The sequence below is a fragment of the Cyprinus carpio genome, chromosome B23 (assembly GCF_018340385.1).
Source record: "Cyprinus carpio isolate SPL01 chromosome B23, ASM1834038v1, whole genome shotgun sequence".
Classification (NCBI taxonomy): domain Eukaryota; kingdom Metazoa; phylum Chordata; class Actinopteri; order Cypriniformes; family Cyprinidae; genus Cyprinus; species Cyprinus carpio.
The window spans coordinates 4,151,974-4,176,745 of NC_056619.1; the positions used below are offsets into that span (position 1 = coordinate 4,151,974).

The 24,772-nt window shown below is 37.7% G+C and overlaps 1 pseudogene; it reads right to left on the minus strand.

Annotated features, from left to right (window-relative positions):
* Positions 1–1,664: 1,664 nt before the first annotated feature.
* LOC109071885 lies at positions 1,665–23,052 on the minus strand (annotated as a pseudogene).
* Positions 23,053–24,772: the final 1,720 nt, after the last annotated feature.

The following is a 24,772-nucleotide window of genomic DNA, read 5'->3' on the forward strand; positions in this document are numbered from 1 at the left end:
TGTAAGTAGGCATATTCAGACAGCGTATGCTTGAATACAATACTAGCGTACTGCTTATTTATATGCTGCATAGTATGCACTGTGTACTACCTACTATTTTGTGTAAAAACCATGTGAAACTGTTCAGTTTGTACTTTTTTCTGTGAAACAGTATGCAGTGTTTGTGTATACAGTGAAATTCTAAGACATAAAATAAGTAATTTAGCATTTTTTATTTTAATTTTTAAAATTTTGATAGTCTGATCAAGGTACTCCTGGTTCTCTTAGACTGGAAATGAAAATCTAGTGATGTGCATTGATTGCATCGTGGCTGCAATGTCATGCAATGTGCTCTAGATACTGCACATAACAGCAAAACCAAAAAAATGATGTTACACTTTAGACATCAGGACTGCTCTGTTGCTATTGCATCTTACATAACCTAAGACATATGTGAATACAGTACACAGTACAGTCTACTTATTTGCACACGCAACACTGGCTACTTTTTCTTCATATCACGATCGTTATAACCACTGGAATGATGTCAGTGGAGGAGAGACTTCATTATGCTGACTTCTGTGAGGAAAAAGCTGATCACTGACAGTCTGTCCACTACTCATTGTATTTATTATTAAACATTCATGTTGGCTGAGCTGTATCCTTATGAGCTAAATAGATTTCTGATTCTGAAACTCCTGTAAAACCTAAGAACAGCATATTCTGCAAATCAAAACTGGTATGCAGCAAAATATGACAGCAGACATGCATGCGATTGCACAATGCCCTCATAGGAAGAGGTTATAAACCAAAGCCGCAGGTGCAGATCGCTGCCTTCACGTCACATTCACACGTTCAAAGCACAAGACACAGAGGATGTGGGTACGACCTTAGAACCTTTATTCTAGGCATATAATGTTAATAAACAAATGCTTTAACAAGGAAAACCCTCGTCAGATGAAGGTTTTCCATATTTCTTCAGGAATGTGTAAATCTGTCCCTTTGCTACGTAGGGCAGGTTTTTTTTTTTTTTTTTTACCAAATATTGTTTCATACAAGTACCAAGCATTCTATTTTCATTCACTTCAGTTTCCCGCATTTAAGACCCAATATCATTTAAATTACATATACATTTCTCTGTCATTAAATTACTGTAAACTATGCCTATATAAATCAACAGACTTAAAACCAATCTTAAACTAAACTTGGCTTACACTAAGAGTTAATGTAGTTAAAACTGTCAATAATTACACTGAATACATAACCTTCACAAAAGGACTGTGTAACCTGATAATGTCCTACTACACTTATGCATAGCAAAGTCGACATTGAAGCTAACATTGTTATACTGCCCAATAAATTACAGAAAAATGCGGTTGTTTAATTGTGTTATTAATCTTGCATATAACATTTACAACAATGTCTGAGCTTTAACCCGGTACCATATGACTTCAGTGTAATTTATAGCCATTTAAAATATACAAAAAAAAAAACGGTCCTACAGAAAAGGCCTTCCCCTATATTTATAAAAAAATATTCTCTAAAATAAAATTTTTTTCTTAACTTTTAAAAATTTGTAAAAAAAAAAAAAAGCTATAAAAATCTTTGAAAAAAGAATAAAAAAAATGTTATATTAGTTGCTTTTCATTGATATGCTTTTAAAAACTGTAAGCAGAACCTTACAAGACTTCAAATTAAAAAATGCATTACCTAATAGATTTCTATTAATACATCACAGTGGTCAGAAACATATTTTTCTATTCACAGTGCATATGATGGACTTCTTCATTTATGGATTCATAGATTAATGATTGACCAACTGGAATAAACAAGCTTTCATATATACTGGTAACTAGTGCTGTGCAACATTAATCATTTCCTTTCATGAGAAACTGTTATACCACAGCAAGTTCTCAGAAATTAAACTTCATTAAAAAAAAAAAAAACACCGGATTATGCTAAACAGGATATACATTAATAATGGCTATATTTAAAATAATATTCTTTTGGTAAAACAAATTTCTTTGCACACATTAAAAATGAAAGATTAATTCCTGATAGAAACATTAAAACAACAAAAAAAAAGACTATATTCACATTTTGTTGCAATGCCTCATCATGACATTGGTGCCTCTGATTGCTTTTCTTTATATGTCAGCTAAAAACTTTTTTCTTAAACTCAATTTTATACACAATTTCTCATTTAACATTTCTTTCATTAAGGTTATCAGGGGTTGCAATTCATCAATAAATCTGAAGGCTAAAACCAAAGGATACTAACTATTTGCATCCTTTCTTGAATAAAGACATGGTGTTCAGCAAGGCTCAGTATCAGGCCCTCTTCTGTTTTCCAAAATGCAGTATGGGTTAAACAGATAACCACTGAAATCATGTAGACCCTCATTTGAGAGAAACTACTGTCTTGCTCTATATTTTTTATATTACCTTGTGTTAAATCTTCTTGATAAACAATTCATCACAATAAAATAAAAGTTTTAAAACTCAAAGTCTTCATCTGTCATGTCGATAGCCCAGGCGAACTTTTCTCGCTGTGTTTTGTTGTAGATCTTCTCAATGGGAACTCCCCATTTTTTGCACCTGTGAAGGGAAGAAAGTAGTAAACAAGATGTCAAGGCTGGAGAAAGCGTCTTTCACAAACACACGCTTAGCATGGGTAAAGGTCAAAGGGATATTCTTCCACGCTTTCCCAAAACAAAGTGTCCTCGCATTTAGAAACTGGTGAAAGGGCAATTGTGTCATAGTATGGAGTATTTCCAAAAATAAGCAAAGAGGTGGGCTGATGACAGTACACACTCGGGGCCTAAACTATTCCCACCCACGGACATTACATACAAGAGGAAAACCGCCAGAGCCCACTATTCCCGCCTGCATGTTTTCCCCCTCTTTACTTTGAAGGGATATTTGCAAACTTCCATGCTAGTACTTTTTGCACTACTTCTACAGTAAAGGTTAGACTACTAGAATGAAATCCAACTTGCCAAAGTCAGTGTGAACACACAGATACCTCTTACCAGGTGACTGAGATTCGCGGGTCCAGGTAGTTGAGTTTAGATGTGCCTAATGCAATCTGTTTATTCTCCTCACGATCTGTGGCCTGAACCTCCAGCTTCATCAGCTCTTCAGATATCCTCTGCACTGCCTTCTTCTTCGTCTCAACCCCCCTCAACACAACAAACACACACATTTATCAGAGAAAACACGTATGGCTCTGATATAACAGAGGATCTCCTTTTTACTACCTGCGTTAATACATATTGGATCAGTTTCCAGTTTTTCTGAAAATGAAAACAAAAGATTCAAACAAAAGACTGGTTACTTTTTACTCCTCTCATCGCGATGCATCTTGGCTTCGGCTTTGGCTGCTTTAAGTTCCTTCTTGGCAGCAGAGAGCTGTTTCTTTTTCTTATCTATCTACAATACCGATACACAAGGTTTATGTTTATTGATGACAGCCAAAAGTCCAGAATTCAAATTACTGATGGTGATTTTAATCACTTGTACCTTGGTCTGTTAATTGTGCATGGATTTCTCAAAGGTTTTTGGTGGGGCCCTCTGGTGGATGCAGAGAACAGCCACAGCGCGGTTCGCTCTGTTATATGAGAGGATCTTCTCAGGGATGTTATCATCAGCTGTAACAATCAGGATGAAGGGGGTTTTAAGTCATTTAAAGAATTTTAAAACAAAATGCCAAATGCTAAGTTGTTTGTGTATCAGCAAATAATCATCAAGCACACAGACATAGACCAGAGGAGACACAGACTCACGGCTGGTCAGTTCTTAGAGCTGCTGCTGGAGGGTAATGGATGCGTTCAACCGTCAACCCATCCATCAACTCCTGGAGATGTTTATTCAGAACTGATGTCTAAAGAACAGAGCAGACAGTGCGCATCACATTAAAGGTACTATATTTGATATGCAAATTCTAAAGCCTCTAAATGATCAAAACTTTGTTAAAAAACTTGCATACAATCTACTTCATGCCTTCTGTCGTCTGATTGATAATTTATACATTTTTAGCAAGAAAAGCCTTTTTAGTATAATTGTAAATGTTGTGGTTCACATGTCTTTTCTTTTATATTGATTTTTTTTATAAATGAAATATTACTGATAATATAAAAGTTATTCTTACAAGAAAAACATTTACTGGAATGAAGCAGCTTAGGTTAACTTGATTATACATACTTGCTTTTTAAGGAATCGTGTTCAAATATGAGTATCAAATATGATCATCCCTCAGTCCTCATATTGCATTGCATTACTTATTGCTACAGAGCGGTGATCATCAAACTATCAATTAAATAAAATAAAAATAAGAATTTAAAACTGGAAATATATAATAAAAACCTCACTCCTTAATACTAATCTCACTCCCACACTTCTTACATTACAAGCTGTCAGAGTTTCACCTTACTTTGTGTCCAATATACATATCAGCATCTTCACCAAATTGCATCATTTTACTTAATTTGGGTCTGAATAAAACTGAAGGCTTTTTTCCACCTTCAGTATGAGCTCAATATTCTCACTACATCATACTAAATGAGCTTAAAAAAAAGCATACACACTGTTGATAAATGAGGGCCCGGATCTTTTATCTTCTTAATTTGTCTTGAAGTAACGAGGGAATGGACAACACCTGGTCAATTACTCTTCTTTAACTGTCCAAATACTATTGACCCCCTGAAAATGGAGGTACTTTGCTTAAAATGGCTGTAACTCCTAAATGGTAAATTACATATTTTTGTGGAACCTATTTAAATAAAGCTAAAAGTTTGCACTTTAATCTTGATTGTTTTATTTCAAATCCATTGTAGTGGTGTATAAAGCACAAAAACTTAGTCCGGACCTGACCGTATGCAAACTTTTCCTTTTTTGGGGGGATTTTGTCTCAAATAAACTGCTGCATTTAAAAATAGATTTTTTTCGGATTATCATTTCACTTAACAGGAACGAGATGCACACTAGGAAGGAGGATGTTCATGGTGAAACGTAGTATGAAGGTCTTACACTGAGTCGGTCAAACAGATCATCTTTCCCCTGCTTGTTTTCAAGGAACAACTGAAGGTTTTTAAATACCTAACACAACAAAAACCATATATATTTATTAGTAATGAATATTGAAGAACATCTTAAATCTCCCTCCACCTCATCCAAAATAGCCCAAAAACTACCCAAAAATTACAATTCTGTCATTAATCGCCTTGATCATGTAAGGATGCTTGCTTTCTATGGATGATCAGAAAGCTCCCGGATTTCATCAAAAATATCTTAATTTGTGTTCTGAAGATGAACTAAGGTCTTACGGGTTTGGAACGACATGAGACTGAGTAATTAATGACAGAATTTTAATTTTTTGGTGAACTATCCCTTTAAATATCACCAGTATGCTGTTTATATTTAGATTGTCTCACTCTTTTCTGCACGGGGACTTTGTTGTAGTAACGGATGGAGTCTTTTCCAGGGAAGTCCAGCTCCACCACGTAGTCCTGTCCGTCCATCTGAGGGTGCAGTCTGATGTGCTCCACGCGCAGAGAGCAGCAGCCCACCGTATCTGCCGTCTCCCCCTCGTCCTTCTCATTCCCAGCCCTCAGAGCCAACTACACGCAAACACAAACACACATCAAGAGCTTTCAGTGCAATACAGAGTCAAGAGCTACACAACTCGGGCCATCCTAATGAACACTCATTTAAAATCACATAGAAATCAGAGCAAAAACACCTGTTTGATTCCAAGGGTCTCCACGTCTTCATGGCCTCCACATCGTGCATTTAAAATCCTTTAATGCACGGCAAGCCGTTGATTATCCTGCTTTTTTCATGGTCATTTGCCAAGTTATAGACAAGTTAAAACTAGTATTGCTCTTTGCAGCAAAATATTTGACTGGAAGGGTAAAAATGACCATTATTTTCATCTGTTATGGTTCGTTAGCTCTAGCATTCCAGCGATTTTACCACCTCGTTGTTGAGGAATATAATATTGCGATCTTGTATCTTGGCTATTTTATTAATAAAAATCGTTGGGAAGCCTTGACGAGTTTATGTGTGTGCGCAGCTCAATCTGCGATCTCTGACTCTGTGTGTGTGTGTGTGTGTGTGTGTGTGTGTGTGTGTGTTGGAACTACCTGTCAGTGATGTGTGTGTGCCTTTGTGCATCAATTAAAGCAGCGCATTAACATCAATTAAAGCAGCGCATTAATATAAAACGGTGATTAAACTGACTTGGAACTACCTGTCCATTAAACGGTTTTACTGCATACCTGCCAGCCAATCAGAATCCAGTATTCAGACAGACCATGGAATAAATCATTTTAATACATTTATTCATGTGAAATAAATGTTTGATTTAGTATATTTTTGTTTACCAATAATTTTGCAATAATTGTATTTTTTGTGGTCCAATTAAAATCTGGGCCCTGAAGCACATTCAGTCAAGGATCACTGATATATGTTATTATATGAAAAACTTTACATTAGGAAACACATATTCACTATTAAGAGTTTTCCCTCAATAAACTCCTAGTTTGGTGCTTATTAATAGTTAATAAAGTAGTTGTTAAGTTTAGGTATAGTAAGGAATCTAAAATATGGTCATGCAGTATAAGGCATTAATATGTGCTTTATAAACAGCCAATATGCTGGTAATATGCATGATAATAAACAACTAGTTAAAGGTAAATAGTGTTCCCCAACCTAAAATATGACCAAATACTTAATAAAAAAGTGTAGATTATGACCAATATCTTACTTCACTACTGAAAGTTCAATTTAGCACAAGATTAGACCAATTTGACTTATTTGCTCCCAGAAAGCAAATGTAGTGAATGTAAAGCCTCGTACACACCGGGACGATTATCGTGCATGCTTATCGCCGATGTTTTTTGATGGGTCTTTTGTGTTCATACCCAAGCGATTTTCGCTGGCGATGAGCCGAGTGAACGTGCAAGTTTACTCCCTGACATTAGATGGTGCTTAATGAAAAACACATTGAATCCTATTTGATCTGCAATTCCTCTCCATAACAACTCTCTCTTATCAAGGTTTTTATAGTCTCTGTCGCGTTTGTCATTAAGCCCTTTGTGTTCAGACACCAATGAGATCAGCAGCTCAACATTCATCTTGCCTCGATGCATCTTCTTGGTCTACTTACTTCCTCTTCGTCGTTAGGTATCAAGTGTGCTCGGAAAGACTGTTTTGTGCTTTAGCGCCACCAAGTCGTGCTTTACTGTAACTTCAGCAGCTCCAGGCACGTGAACAAAAGTGGCAATCTCATTGGTCGGCCAGTTTTAACGCGGCACGTCAAACCAAAAGAACGAGCCCTAGGCGTTATTTAAAAAATGGCGCTTCTACACCTCGCGTTTTGCGCGTCGGTGTGCACACTCACATTGGCACCCTTTGTTTAATCATGAGGTGTTAAAACATCGGCGAAAATAGCGTGCGATATTCGTCCTGGTGTGAACAAGCCTTAACAGCTGATCTAAAGTGGCCTGTTTGATGAAGAGACCTTGTCGATGAAGTACAGAGCGACGGCTCTCTGTCTGATCCTCATCTCTTTACTCCTCCAGTCCTCGCGGTACTGCGCTCGGATGCGCGCCACACTCTTCTTCAGCCGCCGCGCCGTCTCGTACTTCTGCCAGTCCTTCTCTCCCTGAGACACACGCAAAAATCAACAACTCATTTCAATCAGCTGATTCAAAATCAACTCAACAGTTCACAACTTAGAATTTTTGTCAGAAGTCCATTGTTTGCATTTTATATGCCAGTCAAAGCCATTTTCAAATTGTCATTGTCAATGTCATAGGATTGTTAATCAATTAATCGACTACTAGGATAAAAGTAATAGAAGTCTATGGAAAGTTCAGGAAGCAGTGCATTAATATAGAACGGTAAGGCTCTAATTCACACCAGCACACTAGTATAGGTGTGTGTATTGTAGGAGCTAGACGATGTTGTGTAACGGTATAGTAGTGGTGTCCCAATTTAGGGGAATTTCTTCATCCCTACCCCTTAACACTCTGTTTGAAGGGACAAGGGGAAGGGGTGTAAAATAGAAATGGGATTGGGCCTTAGTGTAGGCCGTTTCTGACCTTGATTCTGGAGCTGGGGTTGAGCATGATGTATTTGATGGAGCCCTGGATGTTCTCCGTCCACGACACCAGCCACGTGACTTTATTATCATGACGAACTTCCTTCCACCTAGTGCCTGGAGGCGAACCGAATCTCTGAGGACAACAAACAATAGAGGACCATCATATTCAAAATATACTTTACAGTTTTACTGCTTGTTGATAAAAGGATTTGTTTTAACTTGACAGTGAAATCTAATGTGGAAAACTGACATTCCTTCTGTTGAAGATCTGTATGAAAGATAATATCAGTCTGAGCATGACACATCTGCCAAAGCAAAACAGGATCAGGCCGGCCACAACACACACAGGAAGCGGCCCTCTGACACGCTCTCAGGATAAACAACTCCTCTATGAGCGGTGAGCAACAACAACAACAATGGCCAGCTAAATATATGGGCTGCCTCAGGTCAAGTGCTCGGATTACTAACCACTAAACTAACACTTGTGAGAAAGAAGTGTGCTTAATTGCATTGTATGTGCACTTGTAGTGTACTTCAAATCTGTACTTGCACATACTGCAATATTAATGACATAAAATGCCACTTAAAGGGATAGTTCACCCAAAAATGAAAATTCTGTCATTAATGACTCACCCTCATGTCGTTTCAAACCCGTAAGACCTCCGTTCATCTTCGGAACACAAATTAAGATATTTTCGATGTGATCTGAAAGCTGTCTGACCCTGCATAGACAGCAACACAACTGAAATCTTCCCAAGTCCAGAAAAGTAGCAAGGAGATCTGTAAAATAATCCATGTGACATCAGTGGCTCATCCGCAATAATACAAAGGTACGAGAATACTTTTTGTGCGCAAAAGAAAAAAATAATGACTTTATTCAACAATTTGTCTCCTCCGCAACACCCTGGTGCCATTATGGAGAATATCTCAGCTAGCGCTGGACGTATGCTGTTCTGTGTCAGCTGCATCACGCCGGATCTGTTTTGTTGTGATTTGATCTGAATGGAAACAGCGTATCGGCGTGACGCAGCTGAGATATTCTCCTTTCGCACACAAAAAATGGCACTTGAAAATATCTTAAAGGGGTCATTTAACGATCTCCTCGCTATGTTTCTGGACTTGGGAACATTTCAGTTGCATTGCTGTCTATGCAGGGTCAGACAGCTCTCAGATTACATCGAAAATATCTTAAAGGGGTCATATGATGCGATTTCAAGTTTTCCTTTCTCTTTGGAGTGTTACAAGCTGATTGTGCATAGATAAGATCCCTGAAGTTGCAAAGACTAAAGTCTCAAATCCAAAGAGATATTCTTTATAAAAGTTAAGACTCTGTCATGCCCTTCTAAAACGGCTTGTTCTAACACGCCCCCACATCACTACGTCACTATGTGGAAATATTTGCGTAATGCCGCCCAAATGTTCACGCAAAGAAAGAAAGTGTGGTTTCAGTAACCACAGTTAGTGTTGAAGCAACATGTCAGAGAGATGCTGTGTGTATCTAGGAGAAAGCAAAAGCACTTTATTTGGTCTTCCGAAAATAGATGCATTTAGGAATCTTTAAGATTACTTACAACAGAACAACAAAGCACCGTGGATGAGCGTTTCATGAACCTAGGAGAGGAGGTGATTCAGACTTTGCTACGACAATCTGGCGCTTCTGAATCAGCTACTGTTAGTATGTTTTGTTATTAAAGTATTTGCTATTGACTGTGCAAATGCAGAGTTTTGCGCATTGTGTGTGTGTGTGTGTGTGTGTGTGTGTGTGTGTGTGTGTGTGAGAGAGAGAGAGAGAGAGAGAGAGAGAGAGAGAGAGAGAGAGACGGGGTCACATAGTAGAGTCAGCTGTCTTAACCGTCCGTGGCTTGTGTACTGCAAACACATACGAGCTTCATCACTGTGTCTGTCACCATTCTGTTCCCCTTTCGGGCTTGAACAGATGGTAAAACTAAGGACATTATTAACTGTCTTTACACTTATTTTGAAAGATGAAGCTCGCGATTAGGGAAAGGGGCGTTACATTTCCGACGAGTGCTTGCAGTGTTCAGCCAATCACAATGCACTGGGTCAGTTGGCCAATCAGAGCAGACTGCGCTTGTCAGAAGGAGGGACTCTTTAGAAAACTACATGTTTGAGAGAGGCGGGGCATAGAGGACCTACAATAATGTACAGTATTTGAAAAATAATGTGTTTTTTGAACATTAAAGCATGTCAACATATTCTGTCACACCAAATACACAAAATAATGATCTTTAAAAAAAACATCATATGACCCCTTTAAATTGTGTTCTGAAGATCTTACGGGTTTGAAATGACATGAGGGTGAGTAGTTAATGACAGAATTTTTGGGTGAACTAACTGCAGCTTCATCATCACAAATATAACTACAAATACATATAATACTTAAAGTTTTAATACAAAAAAAAATTAAAAAAAATCAACAAAATCAAATTCAAATGTGTCGAAGTAACTGCAAAATGTCATTTAAAGATATTCTTAAAGTCCTATTTAAGTGTGTCAAAATTAAATAAATTAAATTTGAATTTAAACTATAATACATTTTCATGCAATGTAAATTAACTCCTTTTAAAAGTGTACTTCTTTTTCAAGGGGCCTGTCCCTCCGTTGGCCCAGACGAGTGGCCCGCATGGCCCACCTGAGTCAAACACTATTAATTAGAGTGTCAAAATGTTTTAGCCAATCAAATTGAAGAAGACGGGATTTACCGTTCACAGAAGCTGAGCTGCACGGCATTTGAATGCGAGCTGAGGTAACATGTAAACAGCTAAACATGATGAGATAATTCAGCAATATTTACAAACTGTTTGTTAATGTTTGTATAATATTATATTTCTACCATTATTTCTAGGGCTGGACCAGAATATTCGACTATTCGAATATTCGTTTGGTGGGTTGGCATTCGATTTTCAATTTTGAGATTCAAATATTCTTTTTTTCTCTCTCTCTCTCCAACACCTGGCATCCCCCGCAAAACGGTTCTCATTCGCACTTGAGTATGACTCGCCCATGAATGAACATCATGATTCAGTTCATCTGAAAAAGAAGACAAAAATGCTGAAGACCTCATCTGTATGGGAGCACTTTAAATAAAGTGAGGACAAGACAAACGCAGTGTGCCAAATATGCAATTTGAAACTACAACAGCACATTAAGTTTGAAAGATCACCTGAGTACAGAACAGTATAGCCTAAAGTATATTTTTGGTGTAAAAAACGAGCTGCATTTATCCGCCATGTTAATCAGTAATTTTACACATGATAAAAATGCCCACCCAAATAATATTTTGTCTATATTAAAAGCAGAGGTGGAAAGTAACGAATTACATTTAGGCTACTCGTGTTACTGTAATTGAGTAAAAGTATTGCTCTTAACAGAACTGTGTGTTTTGTAACACTAGTGCAGTGTCTGTTACTGGAGCATAAGCCCTGCACCGCGTGTGGCATGTTGCTTACGGCTCACGCTGTTCTGTAGTTTATTAAAAGTTTAAAAACCATATTGCATCAAAACGCGACACTGCACTCCCTTGGGTCCGCAGCAACACACCCACCACGCCTTAAGTCGATTGGATGAACGCTTCTCGACATCATACAAATGCAAACAGACAGACACACACACAGAGATTCCTGCCTTTATTACACCGTGTCTACACCGGACGCGACAGTTGACGTGTCCCGCCGAAACAGCTAAAGTCTGTCTGCACTTTGTGTGTGTGTGACCTCAGTGTGTTACCCTCCTGTCCACCACAGTGATCCTTAGTATGTATGTGTGTTTCACATGTTCACACATTATAATTTGTTACAGTTTCATATTTCTAAGATGTTATTATATTCCATTCTATTACTGTGATGTTCATTTAATTATTATTATTGTTATTATATTATTATTTTTTATCTTCTTGTACATGTATACTAAGCTTTGGCAATACTGTATCATTTACAGTCATGCCAATAAAGCAATTTTGAATTGAATTGAATTGATAAACAGATAGACAAGGAACTTCAAGGTATTGTGCCGATAGACGATAGTATTGTGTATCGATGATAGCTGTTAAATGTCGCTGTAAATTTAGCAGCACATTACTGTAAAAACCTACAGTACAATACTGCATTTTTATATTACAGCAATATACTGTAATTTGCATTGCATTCTGGGTAATATGGTTTGAGCGGGAACATTTTACAGAATATTTTAGTGTTGCTGTAACCAAGCTGTAACTTGGCTGTAATATGCCAGGCAATAATACAGAATTGCTGTAAACAGCGCGTGACCTGACAGACGACGTCACAACACAACTGCAGCAGCTCACTCGCGGATATTCTCTTCTCGGTGGAGATCTGGAAGTTTGGTAAGTTCATTTTAAATTTTATAATTAGGTTTTAGGATTTTACCCTATAGTGAACATATCTTTTAGTTTGAAATGACAGTGGACGTTTAGCCGGCGAGCGTTGCAAAAACACCGTTACAGAGTTAACTCGTCTAATGTTAGCGTTACCCGATGTTTCCCTGCTTGTCCCGTCAATTTAATCTAACTCGGTGAATTACACCTGATTTATTTCGACCAAAACAAGACCTAGTGATTGTTGAAACGATGAAAAGACAAATCAAGATGGTTAATGTGAGTTTTATTTTGTGTCTGTCGAATTTGAATGTATCGTTAGTGTGTTTTACGATGGCCTGTGAGGTAAAATTACTGCATTTGCCAATGGAGTCTGGTAGGATCATATAATAACTAATATGTCTCTGTAGGGATCCTTTCCATAATGTTCGATCCGAGCCTGTCACCAAGAAATTAGAGTATTATAATAGAGATGACGGCTGCAGCGCGTCGCGGTCAATACCAATTTGAATAAGTTGTTGAAAAACAAAAAAATTCGTCAAAACAAGGCTTAAAAATACTTATCTTTCATTTGCAACATAAATAGGTTATTTGGGCTTCAATAGATTGCATTTGATTTAGGCGGAAGACCCAGTGCTGTAGCGTTGTGATTGCAATGACAAATAATATTTAATAAAAAATATGAATAAAGGTATAAATGACCTTCATCAGAGTTAATAATGATCTATTAGTCAAAAAACAACAACAAAAAAAACATGCATGCCAACAAAAAAAAAACATGTTAGAATTTTTAGAAGCAGAATCTTCTCATTCAAATAATAAATATGCAGTGGAAAAGTATTTTAAGAGAGAAAAATATCACTGACAATATTTGACAAGTTGTACTCCTTATACTCATGTTTTATGTATAGTAGCTACTTCATATTCTGTACTTTGATTCATGTTGTTTTAATATGTTTAGGTCACGGCAACCCAGGCAGACATTGAGGCACAGCAGGTGATACCAGACACACCCAGGCTCATTATTCTTGGTAAGTATGTGGTTTTTCACTACAGTTTATTATTTATGTACACACACACACACACACACACATACACACACACTAATATATATACACACAGGAACACACTAACATACATACTCATGCACTTTGTACACTCACTCACACAAACTCAGACACTCTCAAAGATACACACATACAAACACACACACACACATATACCTACTCACACACTCTCACAGACACTCACACATACATGCTCATTCACACACACACTCACACATTCACATACATACTCATACAAACACTCACACATATGCATACTCATAAACACTCTCACTCTCATAAACACTCACACGTACAAGCTCATATTCACCATCATACACCCACTTACTTACACATACTCACAAATATAATCAAACAGTATTCACACTCACAGATGTTTGTACAGCTACACTCATATACACTCACATACACTCATACATATATTCATATAAACACACTGACACATATACATACTTATACACATTCTCACAGACACTCACACATACACACTTATATTCACTCACTCATACACCATCTCACTCACACATGCAAACACGTACATATACTGTACATACTAACAGATGGTTGTACAGCTACACATTCATATACACTCACACATACACATTCACACGCATACACCCTCTCACTCACATATTCACATACACACAAACTTACTAATATAAACACACATATAGTCATACACCCACTCACACATACTGTACACAGAAACATACTCATACACACTCACTCTTACACACAAACACTCACTCTCACACACACAGCTGTATCAACATAAGTTTTTTTATTCACAGACAACATTTTATTCACTGCACATACATATACTCGATGAATGTGTACAAACAGTCATGTGTAAATTGCACCATTTAAGAATGGAGTTGATTAATTTATGGACTTTGTTGATAATGATGTTTTTGAAATAAAACATTGTAGGTAATTAACATTTTGTTCTTTCATTTTCAGGACATTCAATTATGACAGCATACAGGTGGATGCTATCCATTGAGGGAAACGTTCTCTTGACACTGGACAGCAGTGACAAATTTATAACCACCTTTGCAGTGCTGTTTGCAAGCTACTACTTTTCAACATCGAGTACCAGGAGTCTGCTGCTTGTACTTTAGAGCTTGTTCAGAGGCAAGTGAATTTCTTTCTGCATTTCGCTTTTGTATTGTGTTTAAATCATGTGTGCAACAGTCACTGGTTACTAACATCTCTTAAATATCTTCTTTTGTGTTTAACAGAAGGAAGAAATTCAAACAGGCTTGGAACAACATGAGGCCGAGTAAATGATGCCAGAATTTACATTTTTGGGTCAACTAATCCTTTAAAAAGCCATTAATACCTGTAAACTGCTGATGCACTGAACATGCAATGGTTTTAAATGAAATGGTTTTAACAGTTTAATTTTTTAATAAAACATTTTTGACAAGAACATTGTTTGAGTTGTCTTTTGATTTGCACAGGTATTCTGAAGTATAATTATAATATTACTTCCTATATATTTATATACTGTAATAACTACATATTATAATTATAATATTAACATTATTAGTAATTATTTTGAAAATTATGGTAATATTTAGCAGTAATGAATCAATATAGATATTACAGTACACTACCGTATTATTAATTACAGCAGAAGCAGACTAAAATGAGAAAATTCTGTAAAAATACAGTAAAATACTGTTTTGTAAAATTACAGTACTGGCCTTGTGTACTGTAAATTGAATTACAGTATAATTACTGTAAAACATAATACAGTAACTTGCTGGCAACCGTGCTGCCAGTACTGTACTGTAAAAATACAAGAAAATAGTTAACAGTGTAGGGTATAAAGACATTTGGAGAAAATCACACACACACACACACACACAAACAGGAACAGCACTTTTTACAGGCAAATTAACTTAAAGTTATTGTATTGGTTGTAAGAAAAATCATTATTGGTCAATCTGGAATGATTTTAGGACAGTATTGTGTAGTGTTTTTGAGCAGAATATGATAGCGGACAGGTGGCGGGGTCAAAGGTCAACGCTCCTCACCATCATAATAAAACCTGATACGGTCTGGCAGGGGTTCATACGGAGGGGGAACACAGGCCCTTTGTGCTCCAGAAACCTCCATTTGGAGCCATCTGTGTATTTCTCCTCTTCCCACCTGAGAAACAGAGGAAGACACAGACAGACATTGCAGATAGAAAAGAAGAGAGAAACATTTTACTTTTTTAAAGTACAAGTTTGTCTCAATTACTGTATGTCTCACCATTTCCACTTCTCCTGCGGCTCGTTTTTGGCTTTCTTCTTCCCTCCAGTGGAGTCTTTCTTTACCTCTTTGGTCCTCTTCTTTGGTTTCTTTTCCTGGGCGGGTCAGATCTGACATGAGTAACAGTCCAACGCCAAAGTGAAGGAGTAAACAGTTCAGAAGAAAGAGCGATGCATACCTCCCTCTCCTCATAATCACTGTCCTCCTGCTTACGTTTCTTCACTTTCTTCTCGTTGTCCACTTTTACCTTTTTGGGTTTGTGTTAATGCCTGCTTTACAAACAGAAATATTATGGGTTTAGCAGACGAGTGCATGCGCTGAGGATGATGGGAACTGATCCGTATTGCACATACTCGTCTTCATCCCGCTCTCTCTTGAGAGGCTTCTCATGTTTTTAATTACACAACATTACAAAGTGAAAAACCTGGCACATCATTTTAAAGATTTTTTTTTTAATTACACCACATTACAAAGTGAAAAACCTGAAATGTTTATCTTGGTACATATATAAAATAACAGACAATTTGATATTTTCCAATATGCAAATCAAAACACTGTGACTTATACATGAGGAACATCGCTTGTCTTACCTTACAAAGCCGTTCTCTTTATCTTGATATTTGCCATCAGAACTATGAAACTTCACAAGAATACAAAAACACACCCAAAACAAGATTCATAAACACATCAAGAGTTTTCAAACAGACACATTATTTCATTCATTATGTTTTGTAACTGTCTAGTACGGCACAAATCAACCTTTTCTTCTTTTTGCTTTTCTTTGTGCTTAAGCCGCTCTTTTTCTTTCTCTCGATGCTTCTTCTCAGAAGAGCTTCTGTTTTCACTGTAAAACAAATGAAAAACAGATGAGTTTCTCCTTAAAGGCACTAGATAATGAATCTCTGATGATGGACGGGCAGGACTGCAAACTCAGATCAATCGCCAAAGCGTACGAGGAGTAATGATCACAAACCTTGAAAGAAATTGTCAAAATAACAGAAGTCATAAAAAGAATCACCTGCTGCCGTTCTTCGAGTTTCTCTTGCTGCTTGTCTTTTGTGCTCTTTTGTGGTTTGTGTTCTCGTCTTTATGTTTGTCCTTGTGTTGTGTGTGAGTCTGAGCCAAAAACCATATACATTAAGGACCAGCGAGAAAACAGACAGTTTAGATTCAGAGATGCCATAAATCTCAATGAAATTCATAATAGTTCATTTGAATTAAAGGAAAAGTTTGCCTACAAATAAAAATTTGTAAAAAAAAATTGAACCCTCAGGGCACAGATTTAGACGAGTTTGTTTCTTCAAATGTTTTGCATCATTGTCATCCTCTGCAGTGAATGGGTGCCAAAGAATGAGAGTGAACAGCTGATAAAAACATCACAATAATCCACGAGTAAGGAAAGCTGTGTGTTTGTAAAGAGAAACTCCATCATTAAGATTACAACTTCAAACTGTGGTTCTAGCTGAAATAGATTGCTTTCTCCAGTGAAAAAAGTCCATCTTGTGTGAATCATGAGAGAAATATGCACAATCGAATACAAAAAGTCCAGAACAGTTCAAAACAAGATTCATTTGTTTTTTACAAATCAAGACACTTTCAAGACATTAATGATGGACTGGAGAGGTGTGGATTATTTTTATCAGCGTGTTTGGACTCTCATTCTGACGGCACCCATTCACTGCAGAGCATCCATTGCTGAGTACGGATGCAATGCGTACATTTTGGATGGCATGGGTAAATATATTTTCAGCGAATTTTCATTTTTTGGGTGAACCTTTAATATAACCATTAGTAAACGCAACTGGACAGGATAACCCTCTTACACCCCTCAAATGTCAGTGATACGCAATCACTTTTTCATGTAACTGCTTTTCTTTGTGCTTAAGCCGCACTGCATAATAACTTTTCAACACTACGTACATGATTATAACTCTCGATTATAGGATTTTTGTTGCAATTCTTAACTAGCAATAAAGTACCAGAAAGGCACTGTTCTCTGTTGCTCCACGTAAACACCATAGTATATGAATATGGTAATCATAGCTTATGATAGCATATATTGAGTAAGTGCACCCATTACTGTTATTAAGATTTTGGACACTTTAATTAATTTATGTTTTATTTACAGTTACACACATGATTGGCGAAAAAAAAAACACCACCACATTATTTCTTAGTGAATGCATCACAGAGAGTTAAAAGGTTACTGCAGTTGATCTGGCATGTGCAAAACACAATGTGCTGTTCTCATTCAAGTTCTTCACGTGAGACGCTTTGGCAGTGCACATCATTTAAGAGCACCTGAGAAATGTAAGACCACCATGAAACACGTAAAAGGTGACGCTTTGGCAGTGCACTAGATCGTGAAGCAAGTCCAATGACTGCATGGGGTTTGACTGCCAGCTCATAAAAACCCATCTTATCAGAATTACACCCAATTATATGTACAGATCTAAAGATTAATCTCTTACATTTACTTAACCCTCTAGTGCTCCTTGTGTGGAGGCCTTTTATTTCAATGTATTTTAGTTTGATATTTTGGTCACACTTTATTTTAAGGTCCAATTCTCGCTATTGACAAACCATTAACTATGACTTTTCCCTCAATAAACTCCTAATGTGCTGCTTATTAATAGTTAGTGCGGTAGTTGTTAAGTTTATGTATTGGGTAGAGTTAGGAATGTAGAATATGCTCATACAGAATATGTGCTTTATAAGTACTAATAAACCACCAATATGTTAATAATAGGCATGCTAATAAGCAACTAGTTATAGTTAATAGGGGGATTGGTCCCTTAACTGTTAACGGTATTTTTTATTTAATTCTTGATACCAAATTATATTTATACAGTAGTTTTAATCCATTTAATGAACATGATTTTTTTTCAGAACCATTTAACCTTTTCAAATCATGTCCATTATTTATTTCTTTAATTTAATTTAATTTTTCGTGTGTGTGTGTGTGTGTGTGTGTTCACATAGCAAGTGCCAAAACTTTTATCAAGTTTATACCTTTCATGAAGTAAAACATTCTAAAAATAACAAAACTCAAAATTTTGGTTAAAATTAAGCATCCTTTCCAAATAGTTACTAGAAACAGCTCAAATAATGTAACTTCCTGTCTAATCATTGTTTAACATCAGTCCTAACTCGACTTTGGCTAATCTAACAGGCTTGAAATTAAACCAGAACTCAAAGTGACAAATAGGTCAACTAAACAAAAAAGAAACAACAAAAAAGTGCTTTTTATTCCACGATTTAAAGGGGCAGGGTATATAGGCTTAAAAAGCATCACTGTACACCACAATACACAAGTTCTCAGTCAGTTTGAAGGAGTGTAGAGCGTAATATCAGCGTACAGTAGAGCTTTTTAGAAGAGTTCAGTAGAACTGAACTACAAGACTGCATTTTATAACCTGTCATTTTGTGTCCACCTTTATACTGAATGATTACCATATTCATATAACCCAAACCGTGGTATTACCATGGTAAATCCCAGGAAATATGCTAGGTATACTACATGACAGTACTTTTTTGTTAATGTTACTAACCATAGTTTTAGCCAAACACCATAGTGAGTGAGTGAACACAGTTGTTGCTCACAGAAATATAGCAAAGATTCTCTCATATTATGATTTTACATTACCAGCTGAGGTAACTATAATGTTATTATAGCTGCTGTCTCTCACAGAAATGCTGCTATTTTGGTGGGAACACAGTGACAGTGCTGCATAATAATGTTATTATAGCTGCTGTCTCTCACAGAAATGCTGCTTATGTTCAGAGAAAAGAAGATGGCACAGAGACGAGGTCCTCACGCTTTCAGCTCCCAAATTCATCCCGTTAGTCTTCGAACCCGACACCATGACTGTCGTGTTCCTCTAATCGAGCTGCTTCTCTACACGGATGTGATCTCGGTGTGAGGTATCTCAGGGGTTAAGTGTGATTGCACAGCGCTGTTTCTGAACAATAGACATCTCTGCTTCATCTCACTGTATTTAACTGTAATGTGCGCTGCAGCTCTTCTCTTCTGTAAAAAACACTTACTGTAGTCCTCAGACCCAGACTGCATCTGAAACACACATTTATACAGCATTTAAAGATAGTAGGGTACATGTCAATAACACAAACGCATACAATCAGAAGATATTCACGCATAAAGTTGGGGTTGGGCCATTGCATTGTCCTTTTACGTGCAATCTTAACTTTTCGTTTGTCAAGTTTACTGCAATCACGGAGCATTTTTATTGCAAATATCTGCAGATATGTCCTGCGAGAATGGTTCGATATAGAGAACATGCTAGAAAGTGGTACCTGGTGCTGTTTGTGTGCATGATCTCCACTCATGCTGAGCCTCTGAAGATGAAGAATGTGAGGATGATGATGAAGGTGTAAGCTGGAAATACTGAAGCTGCCGGTGTTTTAAAAGCTGTGACAGTCGAAGGGCCAAGTCTGACTGTGCCGCTACTGCGCATGCGCTGCTTGCGTTTGGAAAAAAACACGATTCATAATTACACTCTCCAACTGCTGTCAATCCACAGTATTATGCAAACTTTACACTGTGTTGTTAAACCTCTATCGATGATACCGAAGTGTGTGTGTGTGTTTGTGTGTGTGTGTGTGTGTGTGTGTGTGTGTGTGTGTGTGTTTGTGTGTGTGTGTGTGTTTTGGTATTCCCTCCGTTATGGGGAACAAATAAGGATTATAAGTGATACCAGTAAATTTTGTCAAACAAACAAACAAACAAAAAAATACTATAGTAATTTATAGTTAATTTTGAACCATACTATAGGCTAGTAATGTGTATTATACTGTATAAAAAACAAATTTTTGAACCATACTATAGGCTAGTAATGTGTATTATACTGTATCTACAACACATTGTTGTTAAACGCTAAAGCAAACCGTAGTAGTGTACTGATAAACTGTAATAAACACTGTAGTATGCTTTAGTTTTTACTACAGTAAACTGTTGTGTATTGTGGTATTATATACCCTATAGTTGTAGAAAACTTACAACTACAGTATTGGGTAAAGTAACTTGTTTATATTACTATAGTATTAACACAACAAAATAAACAACACAAACAACACAAAAAAATAATCAAACACCAACAAATAAATTAAACCAACTAAAATAAAATAAATTAATTAAATAAAATAATAAAAAACAAAATTTACATTGTTCATTTACATTTAGTCATTTAGCAGATGCTTTTATCCAAAGTGACTTACAAATGAGGACAATGGAAGCAATCAAAAACAACAAAAGAGCAATGATATACAAGTGCTATAACAAGTCTCAGTTAGCTTAAACACAGTATACTGTACGTAGCAAGGGCTTTTAAATAATATAATAAATAAAAAAGGTGGTAAACAACCAAAATGGGTAATACCGCCGCGGGTGATAGAGGTCTTTTTTTATAATTGTATAATAAATAAAAGAAAATAGATAGAATACAAAAACATTAAAAAGGTAGTTAGATTTTTTTTTTTTTTAAATAGAATTAGAATAGTGAGTGCTAAAGTTAGAGGGTCAACTAAAAATGGAAGAGAAGTGTTTTAAAGTCGATTCTTGAAGATGGCTAAGGACTCAGCTGCTCGGATTGAGTTGGGCAGGTCATTCCACCAGGAGGGGACCTTTCATTTAAAAGTCTGTAAAAGTGACTTTGTGCTTCTTTGGATGGCACAACCAAGCGACATTCACTTGCAGAACACAAGCTTCTAGAGGGCACATAAGTCTGAAGTAATGAGTTTAGGTAAAGTAATAAAAATAAATTTAAAAATATATATTACCAAAAAAATAACATCAAAAAAAAACATTAAGTTCAATTAAAAGAATAATAAATAGAATAATAATAACACTAATTTTAAAAATATATATTACCCATGAAATAACATCAATGCACAACATACAAGACAGACCCAGAAGGGTAAGAACAGTGACAATACCTCAGCACTCATCTCTGATCAAAAGCTAATGTAAAAAAAAAAAAAATGTTTTTAACTGCTCCTTAAATTCATTCAGAGATGATAATTGTCGCAAAGACACTGGCAAACTGTTCCAAAGCCTCGGGGCAGCTACCGCAAATGCACAGTCAACTCTGAACTTTAATTTTGATCGAGGAACATGTAGGAGATTTTGTCCATTAGATTGTAATGATCTCTTTGTCTCTTGAACATGAATAAGATCAGTGTATGAAGGGGCTATACCATGCAGGGATTTAAAAACAAAAAGTTTTTTTCACACTGCACGTTGGACCCGGAAAATTGACAGAACATTGCCGGGTTGCCTTCTGTGTGAACGCAAACACGTCCCGGGATTGATTCCAGGATTGATCCCGGGTTGGGGACCTAGTAACATTGCCGGGTTCAGTCCCGGAACGAGCGCTGTGTGAAAAAAAGCCAGAACTAAAGCCGTGTCATAGTGATGACGCACGTTCTCGCGCGACTCTTTTAGCGTGTTTTGAAGGCAGACCAAACTTCACGATGAAACAAATATGTGCAAACTGTAACGAAGCAGAGATCAGTTAGTTCCTCACTAATCTGCGCTGAAGCTGAGATCGTTTGCCAGCTTAAGTGAAAGTTAACGTGCCTAGCGTTTCCGATATCACATGTCTTCACAGGACCTTTATGGGTTGTGTGTGAACGCACGCACATATTCCGGGTAATCACTGGCAGTGTGAAAGTGCAAAATCTAGCGACCAGTGAACAATTGCCGAGACACATTACCTGTGTATTTTCCGGAATCGCAGTGTGAAAGGGACTACAGAGACACCATCCACAGTCACAGAAACAATCACGCAGCCACGCCCTCAGTCACCAGAATACTGAGCACCTGCACCTGTCTCATTATCAGAGCACTATAAAAGCACACTCACCACTCTGGCTCATCGGCTGGCCTCAAGGTTACTCCTTCCATGTCCTTCTCTTCGGCTCCGCTAAAGACTGTTACTAACCTGTGCTCATTGGCCTGTGAACTGGAAATGAGGGCTTCAGTTAAGACTGTTCTCATGCACTCTCTGCAACATTCATCTCAGTTGCTTTAACGAAGATACTTCTGTTGTTATGAGTTTGTGTTTACTTAAATAAAGTGACGTTTATGTTACCTGCATCTCTCCTAGTCCTCTTCTTTGGCACACTGTGACAGAAGACCAGCCCTTAAAGAGAAACATTACGGAAACCAGGAGACCTTCTGAACCAGATCCAGTCACTGAACTCATTACGATGATTCGCATGGCACTCCAACCATCAGTCACTTCACCTGCCTCTGCCTGTCCCATGGCCAAACCAGCAGTATATTCGGGTGAGGTGTCAGAATGTACCAGATTAATATTGGATTGTCAATTGTATTTTGAGATGCTTCCCCATGAGTTCTCCGGAGACTGCGCGAAGATATCCTTCATCTCTCTGCTGTCGGGAAGAACTCGTCAATGGGCTTAATCTCAATGATGCTCAAAGTCCGGTAATTCGATCCCTTGACTCTTTCATAGCCCATTTTAAAGACGTGTTTGGTACTGGTGCAGATTAAACCCCAAACTTTGGCAGCAGATGGTGATTTATGAGGACTCAGTGGAACTGGAGAGTTTTATGCTTAAGGCCCAACACATCTCACAACATTTATTTGCGGTCTCCGCTTCTGACATATCACCCTCCAACGAGTCTCCAGCACCAGAAGCCATGCAAACAGATCAGTACCATCTATCCACCACTGAACGCCAACGTCGCATACAACAGAAGTTATGCTTGTATTTTGGAGGAAATGATCATCACATCCAAACGTGCCCAGTCTGTCCTCCACGTCCAACGGTGAGTACTATCCAAACAACCCTTGATATCATGATGCTCTGTTAATTTATGCCAATCGGTCTTTCCCAGTAAAAATCCTCTTCGACAAGGAAATCCCACACACTATCAGATAACCACAATTCAAGGAAAACCACTGGACAACGGACTGGTGCAGTGGAAAACTCCAGAATTAACCCTTCGCATTGGCTGTCTACATGAGGAGACCCTATCGTTGCTGGTGCTGGAGGAATCTGCCGTCGACGTTGTCCTGGGACGCCCTTGGATGGCTAAACAACAACCTATCATCAACTGGAGCTCAGGGGGAATCAAACAGTACAGTAATTTCTGCATCCAAAATTGCCTTGACTGCCTGTTCATTTGTCAGAACTGCCACCCTGGGATCGACATCCATTGAGAGCCCGGAAACCACTACTAAAATCAACCTCCCAGAGGAGTACAGGGCATTCCAGGATGTCTTCAGCAAGACTGCTGCCACAAAACTTCCACCACACCGGCCATGGGACTGTGCGATAAACCTCCTGCCTGGAGACAAATTACCTGAAAGGTAAAATCTACTCATTATCTATCCCGGAGCACAAGGCCATGGATGAGTACATCCAGGAAGCACTTCAACAGGGGTTCATTAGACCATCCACCTCTCCAGAGGCTTCTAGCTTCTTCTTTATGGCCAAGAAAGATGGAGGACTTCGATCTTGCATTGACTATCGCGATCTAAACTCCCAGATGGTAAAGTTTGCTTACCCCCTTCCTTTGGAACCAGCGCTACTCGAGGAACTGCGTGGACCTCACCTGTTCTCGAAGCTAGATCTCCGCAGTGCCTATAACTTAATCCGCATTCGTCAGGGAGATGAGTGGAAGAAGGCTTTCATTACTCCATCAGGATATTATGAATATCAGGTTATCCCATACAGGCTCTCCATCTCACCTTCAATCTTTCAAAATTTCATGAACGCAATCTTCCGTGACAAACTTCACAAATTTGTAATCGTCTAAATAGATGATATCCTCATCTACTCCTCCAATCTCGCTGACCATATTAATCATGTTACACAAGTACTTCGCCGGCTTCGCCAATACTACCTCTACCTGAAATTCTACCTGCATCATTCTTCACTCGATTCAACTTCATCGTCACATACCGTCCAGGACATAGAAATACTAAAGCCAATGCTCTATCAAGAATTCACTCACCTG